Raw genomic sequence first — 22,847 nt, forward strand, 5'->3', positions numbered from 1 at the left:
GATGTTTCCTGAAGGAAGCGTAGTGACAAGGAGGGAATGTGGAAAAGTAAATTTTGCCATGTTCTGTGTCCCTACGCGTCCTCCATCATATGTTATCTGTGCATGATTAATATGCATATGTTATTCCCCATGTTCGATTAAAGACGCAATTATAGTTGTGTCCACCTCTAGTATGCCAGTTTCCAGTTCTCGTGAATACTACGAATATCAGGCCTATGTAAAGCTACGTTGCCACGTTTCTCAGTGTGCACGTTATTCCATTGTAAAGTCCCCGTTTCTAGGCCTCAAAAGGGCCCGGACACCAGATTCAGCTCCTGTCTCCTGAACCCTCGCTGAGGAACGATACAGCCCCCACCTGTATCCTCGACCCTTCACTTACTTCCTGCCTCACAGTGCCCGGTTCAGCCTGGCTCTGCCTCTGAGTCTGCCAAGAGTATGTTATGATTCCAGTTATCAGTTCAGCCCTCCTTCTCTGCATTCCTAAGCTACTGAACTGCATCAATAGTTCCGTCATTGTCTAGCCTTTACGTCTCCATGTAAGAGAAATACTGCATTTAATGGTCATTTAATATTCTTCATCACGCACTACATGTAGAATAATGCATGCTCCAGTCTTAGAGTCTGTTAGCTTTTCCCCTTCTGACTTCTAGTTTATATCAACATGTTCCCTAAACATCAGATACTAGATAGGGTTTAGGTACATGTCGCCCTGACTCTCCAGACTTCAGTCTCTGCTCCTAGCACAGAGTTCATAGCCCCCAGCTTCTCCTAGTGATACGTCATTGCCAGTTTGCGCGCACCATCAGGTTAGAGGTCCCGGCTCCTCAGGTAGCCCCCTCCATGGTTTCCGCCCCATTCATGACATATTCTGTTACGTTTGCATCACATGTCTATGTATACGCCCTGTTACACCTCTTTTCACCCTTATCTTTCGCGACTGCTACGCATCACACCTATTGCTCCACCCACTGCTACGCCTATTGCAATGTAATGCTATGTGCTTGCGCTATGTATATATGCTCATGTACTGTTATTAAAAAGTTATCCTTCCTAGCCTTCTTGTCCAGATCCTGGCAGCGCTGCCAGGGCTTACCATTCTGTTCCCGTGCAGGTTGTCCTGTTCCTGTCCTTGTGCTGTATTAAACCTGCAAAACTCCTACTACCTCGAATCTTGACTCTTATTTATTGAGCTATCTGTTATTCATTTATGCATTCAAAAAGAGAGGTATTATTTATTTATTTACCACAGGTGGAAAGAAAGAAGGACAGCCGCGGCCGCCATAAAACAAAAGTGAGAGGTAGGGCGGGGAATGGACGGGGGCAAGGGACGGGGAAAATAATAATTTTAAAGAAACGTGCCATTCCTTTCGTTGCAGCTGCCTCCGACGTCTTCCTCGGTGCTCTCCCAGCAGTCTCTGGGAAATCAGGCTCCCTACCCAATCCAGATGCTGCTCTCATGCTATGAGAGCAGTGCCAGGATTGGTCTGAGCGGCCTGCTCAGCCTCTCAGACAGTCCCTGGGAGCCTGTGGCTTTTCTCCAACCCGTCTGTGAACACAACTGGGTTGAAGAAATAAAAAATGTGCATGTCTGTTTGGCCGGCCAAACTTACATGGACACTTCTAAGTGCCCACCACTTGTCCCGGCACCGCCCTACACGCATGCCTAAACCAGTCACAAAAAAATAAAATGATGTTGTTTTATTATAATTTTATTTTTCTGCATATTACTCTAACGAGTGGGGCGATGCTTCCACAATTAGGGAGGAGCTGCCCCCGAAGAAGGAAAGCAGGATGGAAACAGACAGAATGTAGAAAAACAGACAAAGACTTAAAAAAAGCTGTACAGATGGAAGGAAATTTAGGACCTTCAGAATTCCCTTAGGGGGAGCAATCTCCCAAACAACTGCTGGGTTCCCTTGCCTCATCCTCGCTCAGAGCTAGTTGGGAAATGGTTCAGAGCTGGGGGGAATTTATTTTTCTGACTATTCCTTTGCAAAGGGAGGCAGCGAACCTCTTGCAAGCGTATGCAGTGAGTGACTGCACCTACCTGCAGGGGGATGAGTGGAAGGTCTATGGATCCCCATTTGCTTACTGTGAAGGGGCTTCTTCAAAAGGTGCACTGACTGTCCACTACCTTTTTGTGGCACATACTCCGTGCATCTACCATTAGCTCATTTGCCCCTGCATCCATATCAGTAACACGCCATGGGCTCAGACAATGTTGCCTCATTTGTAAGGGACCCACCTCCATGAAAATGATATAGTGCCCCCTTGAGATTGTGCTAGTGTGATCTGTACTACAGAAGGTGCAATGTAAGCATCAGCAAACCCTTGTGTAATAACACCACTGGGTGAGTAAATTGAACATACGCACCTGTAGTGCCCCAGGGCACTTTGTGTAATATGTTTCAGGCCTCCTACAACTTCAAAGATACCTTTCAAATTGGATGCAGACTAGTACAAGGAGTTGTGTGTGCTTGGGGTTATCCGCTAGGGAAAAAAAGAAATGACAAGAACAATCAAGGCGTTGCTGCCGGTGACGTCTCGGGGTAGATCTGCAGGTCATCATCTCTGCAGTCTACAACCCTGTCAGCCAGGCTGGCATTTCCGCCAGGTGGCCGCCTGGCAACCTGAGCTAATTCAATATTGAGTGAAAGTAAACAGTGTAGTCTGTAGCAGGCATTTGACCACTGCAGTCAAATTGATCAAGGTAGTGGGTGGGGCGAGGCAAGACTGGCACACAGGAGCTGAGATCAGAAGAGTGGCAGAAGAAGGATTGTAGAAACATGAAGGCAAAAGAAGGGCATGGGGTAGTGGCAGGAGAGCAGTGGTCTCAACTCATCTTAAGTTAGGAGTTAGCAATTCGCTGAGACCAATCTTTAAGTGTCGACTACAGGCAGCTCTGGATGTCTGTTGGCCAGACCTAATATTTCTAACATACATAGAGTGGGATTTTGGTCAGCCTTTTGCTCATGATGGTATTGGTTTGTTGTCTAGCGCACTTCTCTGTTCCAGGTTCAATAGCTTTCCTCCCTAATCATGTGCTTGTTCCACTCAGGAGCATTTCAGTCATACAGTGTTCTGATTGGATGACTTGTGGTATTACACTGCTGATATTGCTTCCGTTGAAGGAATTGTTTTTTTCTTCTACAATAAACACTCCATTTAGTGTTTCCCCTTTCGCTTTTCCCTGCCTAATTTTCCATGTTGCGCGCCGATACCATTTCGCCCTTCCCAGCTTGACCATTGCTTACCCCACCCCTCCCCAATCTGCATTAAAAAAAATCTCTCTCTACCTACTCCCATGTTCCTTCTTTACCCTCTCCCGCCCTGTAATACCTGTTGCTCTGCCAGTGTGACTGTGGTGTGGAATGTTGGTGTGAGGGAGTCAGTTGGAGGGTGGGCTGGGCAGCAGGATGGCTGCTCCTAGTGAGTCTCTTGTTATCTTCTATCTTAAATAAACCAACTTATCTAATCTACTTTGGTACTGGACGTCTACATTGTACAACATATTTTGGCGACGATTTTAAAAGGAACCAAAGAAGAATCTACATGTGGGAACTGTGTAAGAGAAATTATGGATACTAACCGACAAGAAACTAAGCTGAGGAAACAATTGGAAGAAGAATTTTAAAGCAAACTAATGTACAGAGAAAAACAGTATGCCCTCCAGCCTCACCAGTCTCCTCTTCCACCGGACAGCCTACCAGCCAGGGCATACTTCAATTGAACAGCTTGTTGCTGTAACATCCATCAGGTCTCAGGGATGGGAATTTCATGTGGCCCTGGGGTCCTCTGTGTTTCAATTGGAAATAAGGACAACCAGCACCGCTAGTGAGCTGAGTGTTTGTTGCCTCAGGACTTCCCCTCTTTCACTGGTCAAATGGATGGTGTGAAAGTAAGGCAAAGACTTATGTGGATGATGCCTGCAGCCTTTGGTCGGTTGAGGTGGTAACCAGCAGCGGTTCAATTCTGTGAACTGGCTGAGGAACTAGTGAATTTTTGAGAGCTGTGCTGGGGACATTGCTGTGTCTCGGCAACTTCATGTGTGACAAGTTGTCAGCTGTGTGGTCCACGTGTTAATGCCAACACTTGCCTGAGTGTAATGGCAGGAGTGAAGTGGCAGTGAGAGGACCAACAGAGCTGTGCCAGGGTCATCGACTGGAGTTTCCTTACAGAGGACTGATTCATGCAAGAACCTGTAGAATGGAAGTCTCAACTTGGTTCATTTCAGTGAGTACTTTGGTGTTGTGGTTATGGTCGGCACTGCGGTTAGGATTTGAAATGTACCACATGTGCAGCGCAAGGTATGTGCGAGCCTTACCGCAATTCTATGTCAGGACGGAGGCGAGGATTATGCAGTCCTTTCTTCTCTTTATTATAAAAGCAATTTAAAGAAAAAAACAATCACAACATAATATAGGAACTACAGCTCCCATGAGCACATGGGGCAAAGTGTCCATAGTAACTGCCAGCCAATGATGATGCCGTCCGCCGTATAATTGGCCGTGACGTCCCTTCCGCTTCCTCTTTTTTCTCTGCTCGTCAGATAAGTCACTTTACTATCTTTCTGACGTACTGTGTATTTTTCGTTATTATTATTGAGCGTTTTGTGCCTGTGCAATAGCGCTAGCTTCAGTAGTGCGCTTTCTCATTTCTGTGCTTCGGCAGAGCGACGTGCGACAGGCGCTGCTTGCGCCGTCACTGTCGCTTCAGCACGGACTGTGTGAAACGCGTCCTCGGGCTTCCCCAGATCTGTGGGGCGCCACCGTTGGGGTAAAGGCTGCGCTCGCGGCCTTCTGTCCATTGTGTGGCACGCTGAGGCGGAATTTTGTCCGGCCTCACCAACCCTCGCCTCGGTGCTAATGAGCGTGCAGTGGTGCATGACTCCATCTAGTGGCGGAAATCAGGTACCACACCTAGATTTTGACAGCTAAGCTGTCGGAGCACCGGCGAGGGGGCTGCCTTTTGGATTTTAGGTTAAAGGTGTTTAGTGCTCACACCCTCGTAGAATGCAATCTGCTGAGCAGTCAAACCCCCCCATTCAAGAGGCGGAAGAGTTATGCTGCACCCAACCCTTGCCGCCGGCGGTGGGTCGCACGCTTTCTCAGGCCCTGGACAGTGTGCTGGCGCCCCTGCGGGAGAGAGTGGACGCCCTCGCCCAAAGCATCCCCGGGGCGTTTGGTAACGCAGTGCCTGCTGACCGCGGACCCAAAGGTGCGCAGGGTGGAGGGAAGAAGTCAGCTAAGCATCACGCGGGGCACCTGGAGGAGTTCGAGCGCTTGAGGGACTCCTTCCGCAAGAGTGCGCGGACGCTTAAACATGTACCCTGCTGGGAGGGTTTTTACCCCGGAGAGGATGGCGACGAGGTCGCCCCGGAAACGGACCAAGAGGATGGTTTCCCCATGGAGGGAGAGGGTGTTACCGAGGATGATGTATCCTCGGAGGATGAAGATGAGTACACAGGTCGGCCCTGGCGCCCGGCGTCTCATTCTTCGGGGTCCCTAGAGGAGGATGACAAGGCCTCCAACATGTTTGATCCGACGAGAATCTACCATCTTAGATTGTCAGAATGGACCCTTGACCCCAAAATAGCGGCGTATGTGGCGGGTAAAGTGCGCAACCCCTAGAGAAGGAGGTTAGGACCCGCATGCGGGGTGAGTGCCCTCGTCCGAAACTGGAGGGCAGAGTGGCGGCCACCCCAGACATTGATGAGAAGCTCTATGCGTTCTTCGCTAAGTTCATGAAGGACCCTAGGAAGGGCATAGATCGTTCCTGGCGAAACTGCCAGGATAAGCTCCTGGACGGCGTGGGCCCCATGACACAGATCATCCAGTTAGCCGAGAGGGCCAAGGAATCGGGGACAGTGATGTCCACGGAGGTCGTGGCAGGTTGGGCACAGCGAGCCCTATGCTTCTTGGGCAATGCGAACTGTGCGTTGGCGGCTGAGCGGAGGAGGTCACTCCTCATCAAGATCAATCCTTAGCTTGGGGATCTGGCCACTTCGGAAGCAGGGCCTATTGCACAGGGCAAGTTGTTTGGCGAACCCTTTATAAAGGAACTAAATACGTTCGTCACTACATTTTCCGCTTTAGACAGAACACAGACGTCCATAAAAAAGATTTTTCCCGGACGGGTTTTTGCGGGGGCCGGAAGAGGACAGGGTCGCTCCTCCAGCCGCCAGTACCAGCAAGGCCCTAATAACAAGAACCAGCAGCGTCGTAATAACGGCTGGAACGACGGCCGCCAGGGATATTTGTACCCCAGTAGAGGCGCCGGCAAAGGGCGCGGCAGAGGCTATCATGGCGGAGCCAACGCACCAGGTGAGTGTTACCCTTTTTTCCCCGTCCATCCTGGGGGGGAGGTTACGGTACCATCTCCACAACTGGTGCAAAATCTCTTCAGACCCTTGGGTTCTCCAAACTGTCAGGTGTTTCCGAATAGAGTTTTGCGGTACTCCCCGTCGGAGAGAACGCCCTCGCCCATTGATTTTTTCCACAGAGGACAGGATTCTGATCGACAACGAGGTGGCGGAACTCCTCAGGAAGGGCGCGATCCGCAGGACCTGCCTTCACCCTTCGGGGTTCTTGAGCAACATCTTTCTAGTCCAGAAAAAGGACAAAGGGTTTCGCCCGGTCATAAACTTAAGGGACTTCAACGAATGGCTGGTCTACCGCCATTTCAAGATGGAGGGGATCCACCTCCTGCGCGATATTCTCCTCCAGGGGGATTGGATGGTTCGCCTGGACTTGAAAGACGCGTACCTCACGGTGCCCATCTTTTTCCGCCTCACCGGCGTTTTCTCCAGTTCTTATGGAACGAGGAGGTCTTCGAGTTTCAGGCACTGCCCTTCGGCCTCTCGTCGGCTCCATGGTGCTTTACGAAGCTTCTGCGGCCGGTGGTGGAAACACTACGCGAGAGGGGCATTCGATTGATCATCTATCTTGACGACATTCTGATCCTGGATCAGTCGCCGGACCGGCTCCGTTCCAACTTGAGCATGACTATTGCTCTGCTCCAGGAGTTTGGGTTTGTGGTGAATGCTCAGAAATCCGAGCTCCTTCCGACGAGGCAGATCACTTTTCTGGGGTTCCTCATAGATTCGGAATCAGCTTGTCTCAGCCTTCCTCAGCAGAAGGTGAACAAAATCCGCAAGGAGATCTCCCAGACCCTTCGGAGGGACAGAATTTCCCTTCGACAACTGGCTCGAATCGTGGGTCTCCTTTCATCCTCGATTCAAGCGATTTTCCCGGGCCCATTGCATTACAGGGCCCTTCAGCGACTGAAGGCGCAACATCTCAAGAAGGGACTCACGTACTCCGAACTCATCTCTCTCACCGAGGAGACAAGGACGGAGCTGCATTGGTGGATCGAGCACATGAGTGCGTGGAACGGGAGAGCGATCTTCGGATCCAGCCCGGACCTGATCATTGAATCGGATGCCAGCAGAGCGGGCTGGGGAGCACGTTGCGGCGACATCACGATGGGGGGCTGCTGATCGGAGGAGGAGCTTCAGCTTCATATCAATTGCCTGGAACTCCTGGCGGGCTCCTTTGCGGTGAAGTCCCTGACTCAGAACCAGGTGTCGTGTTGCATCCTGTTATGCATGGACAATGTGTCAGCGGTGCAATATATCAATCGCCTGGGCGGGCCTCGATCTCGGGCCTTCGCAGACCTGGCGAAGGACTTCTGGCACTGTTGCCTGGAGAGGCGAATTTCGGTGTCGGCGGAGTATCTTCCGGGCACACAGAACTCGATTGCGGATTGGCATTCCAGGAATTTCCACAACTTCAGCGACTGGCGACTGCATCTTGCGGTCTTCCAGGCTTTGATGGACAGGTGGGGGCCGTGCTCAGTGGACCTGTTCGCATCTCGACTCAACCGCCAACTCCCGAGGTTCGTGAGCTGGAGGCCGGACCCGGAGGCGTCGGCGGTCGATGCATTCTTGCAGGACTGGACACACGAGCAAGCTTACGCGTTTCCCCCCTTTCTCATGATTCCACGAGTAGCGGCGCAAGTTCGCAGACAACAGGTGTCCCATGTCCTGGTGACCCCCTTCTGGCGGGCTCAGGCGTGGTTTCCCCCACTGCTGGAACTGTTGTGGGACTGCCCGATTCGACTGCCCTTGTTCCCTTCGTTGCTCTCGGGTCCTCTGGGGGAGCCTTACCCGCTGGTGCTTCAAGGGACCTTGCACCTCATGGCGTGGAGGATTTCCGGGGACGTTGGCAAGATGGACGCCTTTCGGAGGACGCTGAGGACCTCATCCGTAGAGCCTGGGCTCCAGGTACTGTCAAGAGGTACCGATCGGCTTGGCAACGGTGGCGTCGTTGGTGTCTGGGAAGACACGCCGATCCCGTGGGGGCGGACGTTAGCCACATTTTGAATTTTCTGGCCGAATTGGCTCAGTCGGGGTTAGCCTATCGGTCTATTAATTCTTTCAGGTCCGCAATTTCGGCGGGACATGCCCACATTGATGGTAAACCGGCAGGGGAACACCCTTGGGTTTGCAAGCTCATGAGAGGTGCCAGACTTTCCAAACCCCTGGAACCCAGGTATAAAAATCTCTGGGACGTCAACATCATGCTGCGGTTCCTCTGCTCCTGGCGGGATAATCAGTATCTTAACAGGAAGGAGTTGTCGGCTAAGCTGGCGATCCTGCTGTGTCTGGTTTCGTGCAAGCGCGTCTCGAACGTGCAGGCGCTGGATATCACGGCACGTATGTTCACTCCGGAGGGAGTCACTTTCACAGTTGCTAGGAGGACCAAGACTAATATCAGGTCGGTATCATACCCTTCGTTTCCAGATCAACCCAAACTATGTGTGGTGCGATGCCTCAAGACGAATGAGGATATGACAGCGGAATATCGCCCTCCCGGAGAACGTCACCTCCTTATTGCTTTGCAGAAGCCGTTTAAGGCGGTTTCCGCTCCATCCATCGCCAGGTGGGTCAGTTGTATCATGACCGAGGCGGGGGTGGATGTCACCCGATTTGGAGCTCATTCCACAAGAGGAGCAATGGCCTCTAAGGAAGTACAGGTGGGCGGTAGACTGGAGCATATTATGGCAGCGGCGGATTGGTCCTCCGAATCCACGTTCAAGATGTTTTACTTCAAACCCATCTATGGTGCGGCAGAACTGGTGGTGGATAGGCTTTAAAACTGCATAATCCTCGCCTCCGTCCTGACATAGAATGAAAAATTTCCTAGCTAACGTAACGGAAAGTTTCAATTCTATTAAGGACTAGGAGGCGAGGATTATCCCTCCTGAGACTTGCTGGTCTCGACCCACCCGTAAATCTTCGTACTTCAGTAAGTAACGACTTACAGTTGGTTTCGATGGTTTATGCTACTGCATTGAGTTAAGGTCGAATACGGTTGTAGAATATCTATGTGTACTGAGTTTTTCCTTGAAATGTTTCAATGCTGTTGTATTTTTCATGGAAGTGCTGTATACTGCCTTTATTTGCTTTCTTCATGAAAGAAGAGCAGGATAACGGTTGTCTTGTGTTGGTTTAGGACAAGACCAGAAGGATTGATGAACGTTCCTGGAGTTTTTCCTCACAGAGAAGAAGAGGAAGCGGAAGGGACGTCACGGCCAATTATACGGCGGACGGCATCATCATTGGCTGGCGGTTACTATGGACACTTTGCCCCATGTGCTCATGGGAGCTGTAGTTCCTATATTATGTTGTGATTGTTTTTTTCTTTAAATTGCTGTTATAATAAAGAGAAGAAAGGACTGCATAATCCTTGCCTCCTAGTCCTTAATAGAATTGAAACTTTCCGTTACGTTAGCTAGGAAATTTGTCATTGGAACATGTCTCTGTTACGGGCAGTATCGGAATCAAGCTCTATTTCCTGTCGAAAATGGACGCATGGCAGTATCAGAAGGAAACTCTATTTCACCACTCCACTTTTGGGTTCAGCATCTCTCTGCATTGCAGTTAGCACCAAACAACGGCAGGTGCTGGAGTAGTTAGTGCACACCCAACCTGATTGACTATTAATCTTAATACGAAGGGAACACAGCAGGGGAGGTGCAGTCAGTGTGTCCGCCGTTGTCTACCTTTGTACTTAGCTTGAAACTCTATTTCCCTTCGAAAACGGACATATGTCAGTATCAGAAGGTCCATTCACCTTCAAAAACACACGCAAACCTACGCACTGGCGGCCATTTTCGGTCGTAGGGAAGATGTACTTTTATTTTCGTCGTGGTCACGACGTTCTGGGAAGTCTTCCCTGCTGGCCGTAGCTCGTTTGTGTAAGGACTCGGAGGGCACAATACGGAACAGAATGCAAGGTAGCCTTTGGTTGCGCTCACTCTCAGGGAGACGTTTGAGTATGACCGTCAGTTGCAGGGAGAAACTTGGTCGGGCCAGAGGTCACACTGAATACCCTTGTTGTAATCCAAAGTGATAGGCCTTTATGACTCTGAACAACACCAGTGTACCAACAGTAATGTCATGTTTCCTTCTTGGGTATTTGTTCCGAATATGCTCATTATGGTGTGCTTTCAAATGTTTCACCATATTTAAACGTTTTTTTAGGTGCATTTTTGACATGATTTGCTGTGTTATGTAAGGATGTTCTTGCTTGTCATTTTATTTCTTTTTGTTTTTCCCATAAAATAAGCACATATATATTACTAGTGATGTATCCTTGGGGGATGACTTTGAGGTGGTAAGTCACCCATCTGCGTGAGGAGAAGTCATTCATGTTTTACGACTCCATGTGGTTGTGGGATGGCGTAGCTGTTGGGTTGGAGTCTACCACTCTGTGTGGGATGGTGCAGTAATATCACCAACTATTGCAGTTTATGTATTGACTTTAAGTAGTAATCATTCGGGTTAGAAGGGCAGAGCGAAGCCCAAACTACTTGTGGTTTAAGTAGGTGTGCCACCCTATCCATGGGAGTGTGGGTGAAAGGCAGAGTTAATGTTGTTGCTCCACCCTACCTACGGGGTAAGGGTGATGGGCAAGGTTTAAGCCAAATGACTTATGTGAAGTGTTGTTCCACCTGTACTACGGGTTAAGGTGAAGGGCATGGTTGAAGCCAAACTATGCGTGTGTGAAGTGTTGTTCCACTCTCACTATTTTAGGGTGAGGGGCTGTGTTTAAGACTAAAGTTACAGGTGATTGGTGTGTTATTCCACCCTTACGGTGTATTAGGGTGAGGGGCTGTGTGTAAGCCAAGTGACGTGTGTTTGAAGGGTTGTTCCACCCTTACTACGGTTTAGGGTGAAGGCCATTATACAAGCCAACGGTGTTCACCAGTCAAGGTGGCTCATCTTTCCTCTTGTTTTGTTCTTTTGCTATAGGCAGTGCACCACTAAGCCTCTGTGGTCGGTTCTCTTCTTGCTATATTTATGTCAGTCTGGCCAGCTGGCATGTTTGTGGCATTTTGTGGCCTGTTTGAAGATGTGGTGTGGTGGAGTGTGTATGTTGTGTTCTGGGTAGAAAGGGAGAAGGGGTTATTATTACTATTTGCTTTTGTTACATTCATGGGCCATTGCAGTTATTGTGTTGCTCATTCAGTTACGCATAATGCTTGCAATGTTTTCATCTGTTTTTCACATGCATTTTTTGTGTGTGGTTCTTGTCTAGTTGTGCATAATACATGCAATATTTTCCACCTGTTTTGTTCGTGCATCTGCATTGCTTCTCATTGTAATATGGTAAACACCATGCAAGAGTCCAATGTTATTCAGTGAAAAGAAGGGAGATGTGTTATACCTGCTGCTCAGCCAGTGTGACTGTGGCCTGGAATGGTGGTGTGATGATGCTGTGGAATGTTGGATGAGTGAGGGAATCAGTTGGAGGATGGGCTGAGCAGCAAGATGCTCCTGGTGGGGCTCTTGTTATCTTCTATCTTACATATACCAATGTATCTAATCTACCTTGGTACTGGATGTCTACATTGTACAAGAGGCCCCTTTGCCGTTTATTTTATTTTAAAGCTTTGATTGCCAGCCATCCTATTGGCAGGTGCTTATTAAATGTTTTTCCCCATTTTAAGACGGCTGCTTGCGCACACATGCATCCTGAGCAGCCATCTTCGTTCCAGGTTTTGGCCCCGATGTGGGGGAATGATGATCCAGCCTGCTCTGTGGATGCGCGGAGTTTCAGCCAGTGCGAGGTTGGAGGATCGGCGGTTCCTTTTCAGTACATGGAAGTTGATTCTGTCATTGAGGTATTTGGGTCTGGTGCTGTGCAGGCATTTGTAGGCGTGGGTGAGGATTTTGAAGGTTATGTTAGCAAATCCACTTCTAAGATGGCTGCCGTGAACACATGCACATTCGCGGTGGCTGTGCTATAACTTTTTATTTATATCTTTATTTTTTGGATGCACATATTCTTTGCATGAAGAGATCAATAATAAGTCTTGTGCCCATGTTATCTAAAGTTTAAGAAAGCAGCACACAGAGACAAAATCAATCACTGAAAGATAGTCCTGTTGACTTTCACAATGCAGTAGTGGGGCTTTATCACTAGATCTTCACCCAGCGAGGAAGCAGTCATTAATCAACCAATAGATAGAACTAATTTTAGGGGGAAATTTGATGCAAACTTATTGACTCAGCTTGGTAAAATACATGTAGGATTTAATTTTCCCAAAAGGAAGCACTTAAAAATATGAACGTAGAAGGTACCTTTTTTGAAGCTTCAGGTCTGTAAGTTCTCAAACATTCTGAAATCCATGGCTGGAGTAAAGGCATTGCATTGACATAAGGGAGTCTCATTTACTAGTGTTTTGGCTGCCAGTGCACAGACTAGTGTGTACTCTCAAACCTTCTCCTGCTTTGAGTGCAGAGATGAAGGTTCCACCTCTTAATATTGATGTGCCTCAAATCTCTTACGTTTCTCCCTCTTTTTCCCACCATTCTTGTGGTTTAACAGAAGCAAAAAAAAAAGCATTGGCTAGGCCAGTAGGTTAATTAGCTGTTTTTGGCTCCTTGTATTTGTAGTTTAGTATTTCCAATAAAATGCAAAGGCCAGAGCGCAAAAACACCAGGTCATCTGTCATGACACAACTTAAGACTTCTAGGGGAGGCAGAAGATTAAGGGGGGAAGACTAAGGGAGTTAGAAGTAGATGATGAAAGCCAAGGGGAAGTAGCCATTTGAAGAAGTAGGGGACGGAGAGGCACACACAAGGAAAAGGGAGGTGGTTAAGGGGGAAAAGCAGAAGTAGAGAGAGGAAATTAATTAAAATGGTAACTGGGAGGGAGTGGTAACTAGGAGCACAGGAAGCTGTAGATCAGTGGCGAGTGATGCTGTAAGTGGGAGAGGTAGGAGAAGGGAGGACAGAGAGGGTGGGCGAAACTTGGGGAAGTTGGTACATGGAGAAACACTGAAAGCAGGGAGAAGGGCAGAGGACAGAAGAGAGAGAGGCTGGGTAAAAGATTAATTGAAAGAGGGGATGCGTGATAGGGAGGAAGAAGAGAAGGGGAAATGGAGGTACAAGCAGCGGAGGTAAGAAGATCAGCAAAGGAGAGGTGGAAGAAACAAGCAGTGATGCAAAGACAACAAGGAAGGCAAGCTGGGATTGTGATTCAGAAACAGAGGAAGGTACCCAAAAAGTAGGTGATGTATAGAGTATCAAAATGGAGTTAGGAAAAAGAGCAACAGAAGGCTGTTAGCTCAGTGCATCAAGGATCCATCCAACGAACTTCATGCTGAAGGTTTCACTCCCACATACATAAATACAGTGGCTCCCTACATACTCATTTGGTATGCATGTCTCATATAATGTGATGTGCTCTAGGGTGATCACAGTGAAAGAATTTTTTTTTTTTTAAAAGCATGTGTATTCACAAAGGTATATAATCGAGCAAGGTCTCACGGATTTTAAATAAACAACCAGACATTCAGTAACTTATTACATTCCTTAGTCTGGCTGGAGGGATGTTGATGGCATTTCAACCTTATAAGTGGTTTAAAAGGTCATAATCAGGACATCATAAATTGCAAGCTCATCAATCAATCTGGATTTGTATAGCATGGCTAATCACCCATGAGGGTATCCAGCTGCGGTGAGCGCTGCTGCAGGGGAGGCGCTCAGTTAAGAGCTAGGTGGAGTCCTTTTCCGAATTCCAGCAGAGAAGATGAGGTCTGTAGGGAGGTCATTCCAGGACTTCACAGCGAGGTGGGAGAAGGGGTGTCCTCCACTGCTGCTGTGGCGATTGTGAGGGGTGAGGGGTGTGGGTGAGGCAGAAGTAAGGGGATCGCAGGTGTCTGAAGGAAGGTGGAAATTCAGTCAGTAGTTCATGCAAGCAAGTCCAAGGTCAAGGAGGATTCCGACCACCGAGTTCTGGACAGTCTCTTGAAGAGGTATGAGGTGATTCCTACATAGAGTGTGTTGCTGTAGTCCAGTCGACTGGTGAGAAGGGCTTGTGTGACAGTGTGTCTTGGGTCGATGGGGAGCCATGTAAAGATTTTGTGTAGCATGTGAGGGTTCAGGAAGTAGGCAAACGAGACTGCGTTGATCTGTATTTACATTGCACGTTTGATATCTAGGATGATGTTTCCGTTGCGGCATGGTCGGTCGGAGTGGGTGAGGGTCCTAGTTCAGGGGGACAACAGGCGTCATTCCATGGGGACATGTTGTTCCCAAAGATCAGCATTTTTTTATTTTGTCTGTGTTGAGTTATAAGCCGTTGTCTGCCATCCAGTCAACGAGGATAACAATGCAGCTGCGGAAGTTGGTCAGCGTGTCAGAGCGGTCTTCTGATAGGGAGAGGATGAGTTGGGTATCGTCGGCGTAGGATACAATGTTCAGTCCATGGAATCTGACCACGCTGGCCAGGGGAGTCATGTAGGTGTTTATCAGGGTAGGGCTGAGGGAGGAACGCTGAGGGAGGAACCTTGAGGGATGCCTCAGATTGTGTTCTTGGGTTCCAAGGTGGCGGGAGGAAGGCGGATTCTCGGGGTTCTTCCGGTGAGGAAGGAGGTGATCCACTTGAGGGTGTCTCCTTGGATTCCAATGTTGTGAAGCCTTTTGGTGTGATACTGTGTCGAATGCAGCTGAGAGGTCAAGGAGGATCAGGGTCACAGGTTTTCCTTGGTCAAGGAGAGATCTGATGTCGTCCAGGGCTTCAGTCAGGGCAGATTCGGTGATGTTGTTGGTGTGGAACACAGATTGGGAAGTGTCCCAAAAATTGTCATTCTCCAGGTGTTCTGTGAATTGGGGGTTGATGACCTTCTCGAAATACTTTAGCGGGAAAGGGCAGCAGAGAGCTAGGGTGGTAGTTCTCGAGTTTGTTGGGTCCAGTGGATGATTTCTTGAGTATCGGTTTGACTTCTGCGTGGTGAGCAGGTGATTGTAGTGTTCCTCATCCGTGGATGAATAATGGCTGTGGATGTCAGTGGATTGGGGTGCAAAGTGTTTGTAGATGGTGGAGATCTTGCTGTGGAAGAAATCTGCCAGGGTGTCGCAGAGTTCCTGGGAAGGGGTGATGTTTTCAGTGGATATGGAGCTAGAAACTGACAATGTTGAAGAGTTCCTTGCTGCGGCTGGAGCTTGCTTCGATGTGATCTGCCACAGTAATTCTTTTAATCTTTTTCAAAAGTAGGTGGTATTTGGTTGAGGCTGTCTTGAATGTGGTTCGGTCCGTGGGCTCCATCTCCTTTTGGGTCATTTACAGGTGATTTTTGTGATTCGTAGATCTGTGGTATACCACCTGGCTTGCTTGGAGGACCTCTTGAGCTTGATAGGTGTGCTAGGGGGCGACTCTGTTGGTTCAGCCTGTGATCCAGGCGGAGAGGTTTGTGACCGCCTGCTCTAGGCTGGTTGCAGTGTGAGGATGGGTGGAATTGAGGACATTGTTCCGAGACCTTGTTCCTGCTGAAGTGTGGAGTGATATGCAGCTTGGGGGGCACTGGCGGGTGATCATGAGATGGTGAAGTGAATGATGGCAAGGTCTGTCCAGGTGAGCTTGGTGACATGGCTGTACTTGACTCTGTCGTCGGACATGAAGAAGGGGTTGAGTGTATGTCCGGCAATGTGTGTGGTGCTGGTGACAAGCTCGGTGAGGCCAATGTTGCTCATGCTTTCGAGGAGGTTGGAGTGTTGGTATCGTTGGGGTCGTCGAGGGGAAAATTGAGATTGCTGAGGAACATGTCGTTTTTGGAGTCCATGGCAAGTAAAGGGATGAAATCAGGAATGGCGTTGCAGAAACTGGGGCAAGGTCCTGGAGGTCTGTGGGTGAGGATGCCTCTGATGGTGGTTTTTCTGTTGGTTTGGAGTTGGAAGTTGAGGTGTTCCATGATCAGGGTGACATTGTCTGCAGTGGATGGTTTTCTTGTGCATAATGGTGATTCCACCCCTGTGCTTGTTGATGTGATCTCGGTGTGTGATCTTGTATCAAAATGGAGTTAGGAAAAAGAGCAACAGAAGGATGTTAGCTCAGTGCATTCGGGCGTAGCAGAGACCAGGTTTTGGTGAGGAAGATGACTGGTGGAGGAGAAGATGATGGTGTCCCAAATCTCTGTGGGGTGCTTGCATAGAGATTTTGTGTTGAGCAGGAGGCCCTGGAGAAGTTATGTTGTGGTCATAGTAGTGGTCACTGTGCGTGCTGGTGTTTCATGTTACAGGCGAATAGCCAGTGCTGACAGGTAAAAAGGTCCCATCGGGGAGAGGTGTAGAAGAAGTTGTTATTGCGAGGTCCTGGGTCTTAGTCTTGGCGCTTGTCGGCTCTGGATCTTCGGGTAGTGGTAGAGCCAGTGTTCTATTAGGCGCTAGGCACAGACTAGGAGCAGACTGGTTTGCCTTTGGCATGCCAGCAGCGCACCCGCTACGGCTTCCATAATTAGTCCTGGGAGGTGGGAGGGGCTGGCAGGAGGTGTGAAGCAGGTAGAAATTAGCCGGAGAAGAACAGCAGGATAAGCTCAAACACTACAATAACAAAACAAAGTTTAACAACTGCAGCGCAGAAATACAATGTAAACTAAGACAAAGTTTAAAACAGTTGAACTGAAAGGACAAACAGTGTCAAAGACTAGCGATACCTCAGCAGTGGCAGAGCAGACCAAGAGGTTTAGGAGCTGCTCATTATATAGAGGAGCTGAGTGAGTCCCCTGATCAAGGAGTAACTGCAGAGGCAGGGAGTGGTAAGAGCAAATAGCATTAAATGATGCTAATAATAAGGCAGTGCCTCATTTCACTGTCATAAGGACAAGGCATCAATCACAGGATGAAAAATAGAGGGACTGATAACATTAAGGCAGAAAGGGAGAAGGATGTAGATGTGGAAATGGGACTGATGTAGAACAGGATTGATGGAGAAGTCAGGTAAAGGGAAGCTGTTAAAGGAGGATGGGCAGTGAGGATGTAGAGGGTGAGGGTGGATAGTACTGGGAGAGAAAGGATGAATGAAGCGTGGTATCCATCTCAAGCAAGGGATATGGAGACCCAATCGGAACTCTCCTCAACACCCTCTCCCAAAAAGTTGAATAAGTACTTTAGAAGCATCCCAAATCCATCTTTTAGCTAACAATAACCCCTCCTTCTACAAATGACTCAAACCATTCTAGTGGCCATAACCACACCAACTAGCAAACTGTACTCTCACCACCTTTTGGGGTTTGTGGTGTATACAATACAGATATACACGCAGTGTCAGCTCCTCCGTATGGCAGAGAGGCGTCGCCCCCATCTGCAGTGAGTGCAGTAGGCACGCATATTAATAAAATGGTAATGAATACCATTTTATTAATGTGTCCCAGGGTCGCGCTGTTGCAGCGCGATGGCAGGGGGTGGCGCTGATCAGTGTGATTGCACTAGTAATGCAGCCCCCTGCCAGTGCACAGGTCAGATTGGGTACAGGCGACCAAAATGACCTGCGCACTTCAGAGCCTGCAATCCCAAGGCTGAGAAACAGCAGAGGGATTTCAGCTGCAGGCCCCCAGCTTCAAAAGGAGAGCCGTGTTAGCCTGCTCCAGCCAATACGGGAGCTGCTGCGCAGCTCCAGGATTGGCTGGGTTTGCGTTGTACTAGGGCGGAAGGCCTTCTCTTTCCGCCCAAGTCAGCCGAGGAGAGTGCCAGGAGGAAGCAGACTGCATCCAGAGCCTGCAGCAGCAAGGACACAGAAAACACATTGGGCGGCAGGTAAGGAGTAGTTTCTTAGGGAGAGGTTGTGAGCAGGTGTTCCTCCTTTCCAAGGGGATATTATTATTAGAGGATAATTCCTTATTCAAGTAAACACAATAATCCAAGTTGGTTTGAGTGAAGTTAGTTCTTTTTATTCACATTTTTATGATCATTTCAATAGTTTTTCGTAAAGGAGTTTTTTTGTTTTTTTTAGCAAGAATGAACAGCAGACACGTGTTTCGCCCTATGTGGCTGATAGAGCCAGGGCTTTCTCAAGGCTAATCTTTACATTCTAGCATCATGATATCAGTGATGAATCTGTACATTTTCATAGAAAGGTATTGTAATTAAAAGCCAATTCTTGGTGATCGTAAGAAGAGTAGTCTCTCGTCCGGTCCTAGGATAAAGTGAAATGATCATAAAATAAAAATGTGGTGAATAAAAAGAACTAACTTCACTCAAACAAACTTGGATTATTGTGTTTACTTGAATATGGAATTATCCTCTAATAATAATATCCCCTTGGAAAGGAGGAACACCTGCTTACAACCTCTCACTAAATTGTTTATTCAAGGCTGTAAAGGTCCAGAGCCTGGAGCAAAAGTTCCTCCAACAACACTAGGAATTCATATCCAGTATCAGGATCTCTGGTCCATGCACTTCTCTCAAAAGAGTAGTTTCTTACCTGTAACTCCAGTTCTGTAGTAGGGGTATCTCTGCGATAGTCATAATCATGTGAATAGTCCCGCCCATGCGTGTGGACCCCAGAGCACTTCATTAGATATATCCTCTCTTAAGTTGTCCTCTTCTGTAGTCCTGCATAGACATTTAAGAGATAATAGGCAATAATGCAGCCTAAAAACAACTAGGCGACGCTGGCCATTACTTCATCCCGAAGTGAAAAAGATAGCCAGGTCACAGTTACATTTAACTATTTTTACTGAGTTTCACACATAGAAAAACTCCCCTTCACAAAGATCCTTTTTCATGATAGAGATGAAGGGTTGGACAGACAAGCCCCCATAGGCTGCCATTATGTGTCTGTAAATGGCTACCGTGCCTTTAAGAATCCTTCCAGAGACCCTCGGTATCCCATGATGCACAGCCAAAGGCTAGTTACTTTCAGTTCTTTTGGAAGGCATATTAAACAGGGCCTGCTTAATTCTGGATATTACTGTTTCTTCCACCGGGAAGGAGGGAGTGTTGCTTATGACTATCACAGAGATACCCTACTCCTGTAGTAGGGGATCTCTGTGTATAGTCATAATCATGTGAATAGACTAGCAAGCCCATCCCCAAACAACAAACCCAGCGGTGGAAGAAACAAACAGACCCACTATTGTGCAAATAAATTCCTCAGTGAAGCCTGCCCAACTTGAGCATCTGCCCTGGCATCACAGTCCAGGCAGCAGTGTTTAGCAAAGGTATGGACGGACTTCCAATTGGCAGCCGTGCAGATTTCTGCAATAGGGACGTTACGGAGTAAAGCAGCTGTAGCAGCTTTACCTCTGGTAGAGTGAGCCTTAGGCTTACTAACTAAAGTCTTGTTGGCTTCCTGATAACACAACTGAATACAGGACACGATCCACCTGGCGATAGATTGCTTGGAGGTAGCAAGACCAGTCCTGACAGAGCCATAGTTAACAAACAACTGATCCGATCTACGAATCTCCTTAGTATTATATAAGTAGAACTTCAACACCCTTCTAACATCGAGAGAATGAAGGGATCTATCAGCAGGAGAGGAAGGATGCTGAAAAAACTTGGGTAGAGAAATTGTTTGATTCACATGAAATTGACACTACTTTCGGAAGGAATTTAGGGTGAGTTCTCATGACTAACTTAGAAGAATGAAACACAGTGTAAGGCTCTTAACAGAGAGCCTGGATTTCACTCACCTTGCAAGCCGATGTTATGGCTACCAGGAAAGCTGCCTTCCAGAACAGATGCTGGAGAGAAGCCTTATGAATGGGCTCAAAAGGCTTCCTCATCAGTCTAGAAAGCACCACGTTAAGCTCCCATGGAGGTGAAGGACACCTAATGGGAGGAAACACCTTCTTCAAACCTTCCAGAAAATCTTGGATGACTGTGATTTGGAAAAAGGAAGTTTGTGAAGGACATTTCCTATACACAGTTAAAGCTGCTAAGTGAACTTCAGGCCAGATTGAGCCAAATGCAGCAAATAAGGAAGAATGACATACTTCTTGCAGGAGGTAGGATCTGCATTCTTAGAGGCACACCAAATGCAAAATCTCTTCCATTTATATGAATAGGAAGTCTGTGTGGAAGGTCTTTTTGCTTACTTTAATATCTCCATACAGTTCTGAGGGAGATATAGATGTCCATATTGCACTAGCTCAGGAGCCATGCTGCCAAATTCAGCGACGAGAGGTAGGGGTGCACAATCTGCCCTCCGAACTTCGTGAGAAGGTCCGGCCGACACGGAAGTCGAAGGTGCGGCAGGAGAGACCAGTGTAGTAGATAGGTGAACCAACACTGACGGGGCCACTCCGGAGCAATGAGGATCATCTTGGCCCATGACTGGGAAAGTTTGATCAACACTGTCGGGATCAGGGGAATGGGTGGCAAAGCGTAGAGAAAGCCGTTCAACCAGTTGATCCACTGTGCACTCCCCAGCGTTCCTGTTTGGTAAAACCTGGAGGCGAAGTCTCTGCATTTGCGGTTTTCTGCGGTGGCAAACAGATGGACCTCTGGAGTACCCCATCTTCTGAAGAGGTCTCTTACCACTTCGTCATTTAAGACCCATTCATGATTTTCTTGAACGAGTCTGCTTAGAGAGTCTGCCTGAGCATTTTTCACACATGTGCGGATGAGTTGCTGTTATGGTCAGGTCCCTGGCCAGCAGCCAATTCCAGATTATCTGTGCTTCCTGAGACAATGGGCGAGATCTTGAATCCCCCTGCTTGTTGAGATAGTACATAGTCATCGTGTTTTCCGTCTGGACAAGCAGGGAATTGGTGCGAAAGGAAGGCTGGAAGGCTTTCAGCGCCAAATGAACCGCTCGGAGTTCCAGGAAAATGATGTGATACGTGACCTCCTTCTGGGACCACATGGTATCTGAATGCGCTCCCCAGCCGTGGAGAGATGCATCTGTCACAATGGTCCGAGCCGGTATCTCCTCGTGGAACGGAATCCCTCCGTGGAGATTGTGAGGTGAGCACCACCATTTGATGGACTGGAGGGCCTGCTACGACAGCTGAATCCTGTCCTCCCAATTCCCTAGTCTCAGGTCCCACTGGCCCTCCAGACATTCCTACAGAGGTCGCATGTGGAGGCGTGCATGTGGAGTGAGGAAGTTACAAGACGTCATGGAACACAGGAAAAGCCACCGTCGGCGAGCGAATGGTCATGAGAACCTGAGCATTCCGAAGGATTGATAAGCGTCTCTCCTCCGAAGGACACACGCTTGCCTTGCGAATATCAATGGTGGCTCCCAGATACTGCAGGCACTGCACAGGAGTTGAGAGACTTCGTGTTGTTGATGTGAAGGCCCAAACGTCAAAGGAGAACGGAAATTTGATTGAAATGCCGTTGCGCTTCTTGAAATGTCGTTGCCTTGATCAGCCAGTCATCCAGATATGGGTAGACTAACACCCTGCCCCTCCGCAGATGCGCTGCTACTACAGCCATGCATTTGGAAAACATCCTGGGCGCTGACTTCAGGCCGAAGGGAAGCACTGCATACTGATAATTCAGTTCCTGCAGTTTCACTCTGCTAACTGTTTTAGGGGTGTAGTTTTACTCCCACGCTGCTGGTAGGAAGACTTCCTTTAATATATTTGCAAACCATGGCCTTTTACAAAATGTTTCATTATATACAGGAGAAAATGGCAATCACTCAAGGGTGATTTAAGTGTGGTGATTGAACGATGGACACCATCTCAGCAATGGGCTCGACACTATGCTCTTCATAGAATAACAAGGGTTTATGCACAAACAATAATAGCTAAGTAGTCATACCAGGATGCCAAGCACCATCCATAATCAACTCCTTGGTTCGCCCAGATTGCCCCTTACACACTACACAATGGATGCTGAAGATTACTTTTCGAAGTTAACAGGGATAGTGGGGGGCCTCACAGATCTCTATGAATTCTAAATTCAAGTGCTCCCTAACCATAACTAATGAGCCTGCTTTTAGCAGATATGTTTTAGATGTACTAAGAGCGCGGGCCCCTTGCTTTCCCTATGTGCTAAGAGGGAGGAGGCTACTGCTACACAGTATGAGCCCAGGTTGGCACTATCCAGAAACTGTCTTATCCTCCAAGTCCTGCCACTTTGCATTAATCTGACAAGTGTGTGAGAGAAACCACCACACTGATGTTATGTAACAGTGACTGGAGGGTAGGGGAGTTACGACGGTGCGATTGCACTATTACTATGTTGTGGCTTAGTGGACTTTAAACAGGAACATCTCATGCTCTTTTGTAAACTGGAGCAGGGTTAAGGGAGTAGTATTAGATGCATAGATGGAGAAAGCCTGGTACTGTGTGTCAGGTTTAAACTAGTGGCAACAAATCAAATGGGTTTGACAGTTGCACACCAGAACTGACAAAAACAATGAAAAATACCTGCACAGTGCAAAACAACTAAAATAATGGATTGCTTTGTACATACAATGCATGCATGATAACGAATTGTGTGATGGCTGTGTACTTTATAGATGGAAAATAGTGTTTGGAAATATTCTTCAGCGTCCATTGGATCTCAAATAGCCAATAGAATGAAAGTTGGATAACAA

Source organism: Lissotriton helveticus, chromosome 12 (genome assembly GCF_964261635.1).
Source record: "Lissotriton helveticus chromosome 12, aLisHel1.1, whole genome shotgun sequence".
NCBI lineage: Eukaryota > Metazoa > Chordata > Amphibia > Caudata > Salamandridae > Lissotriton > Lissotriton helveticus.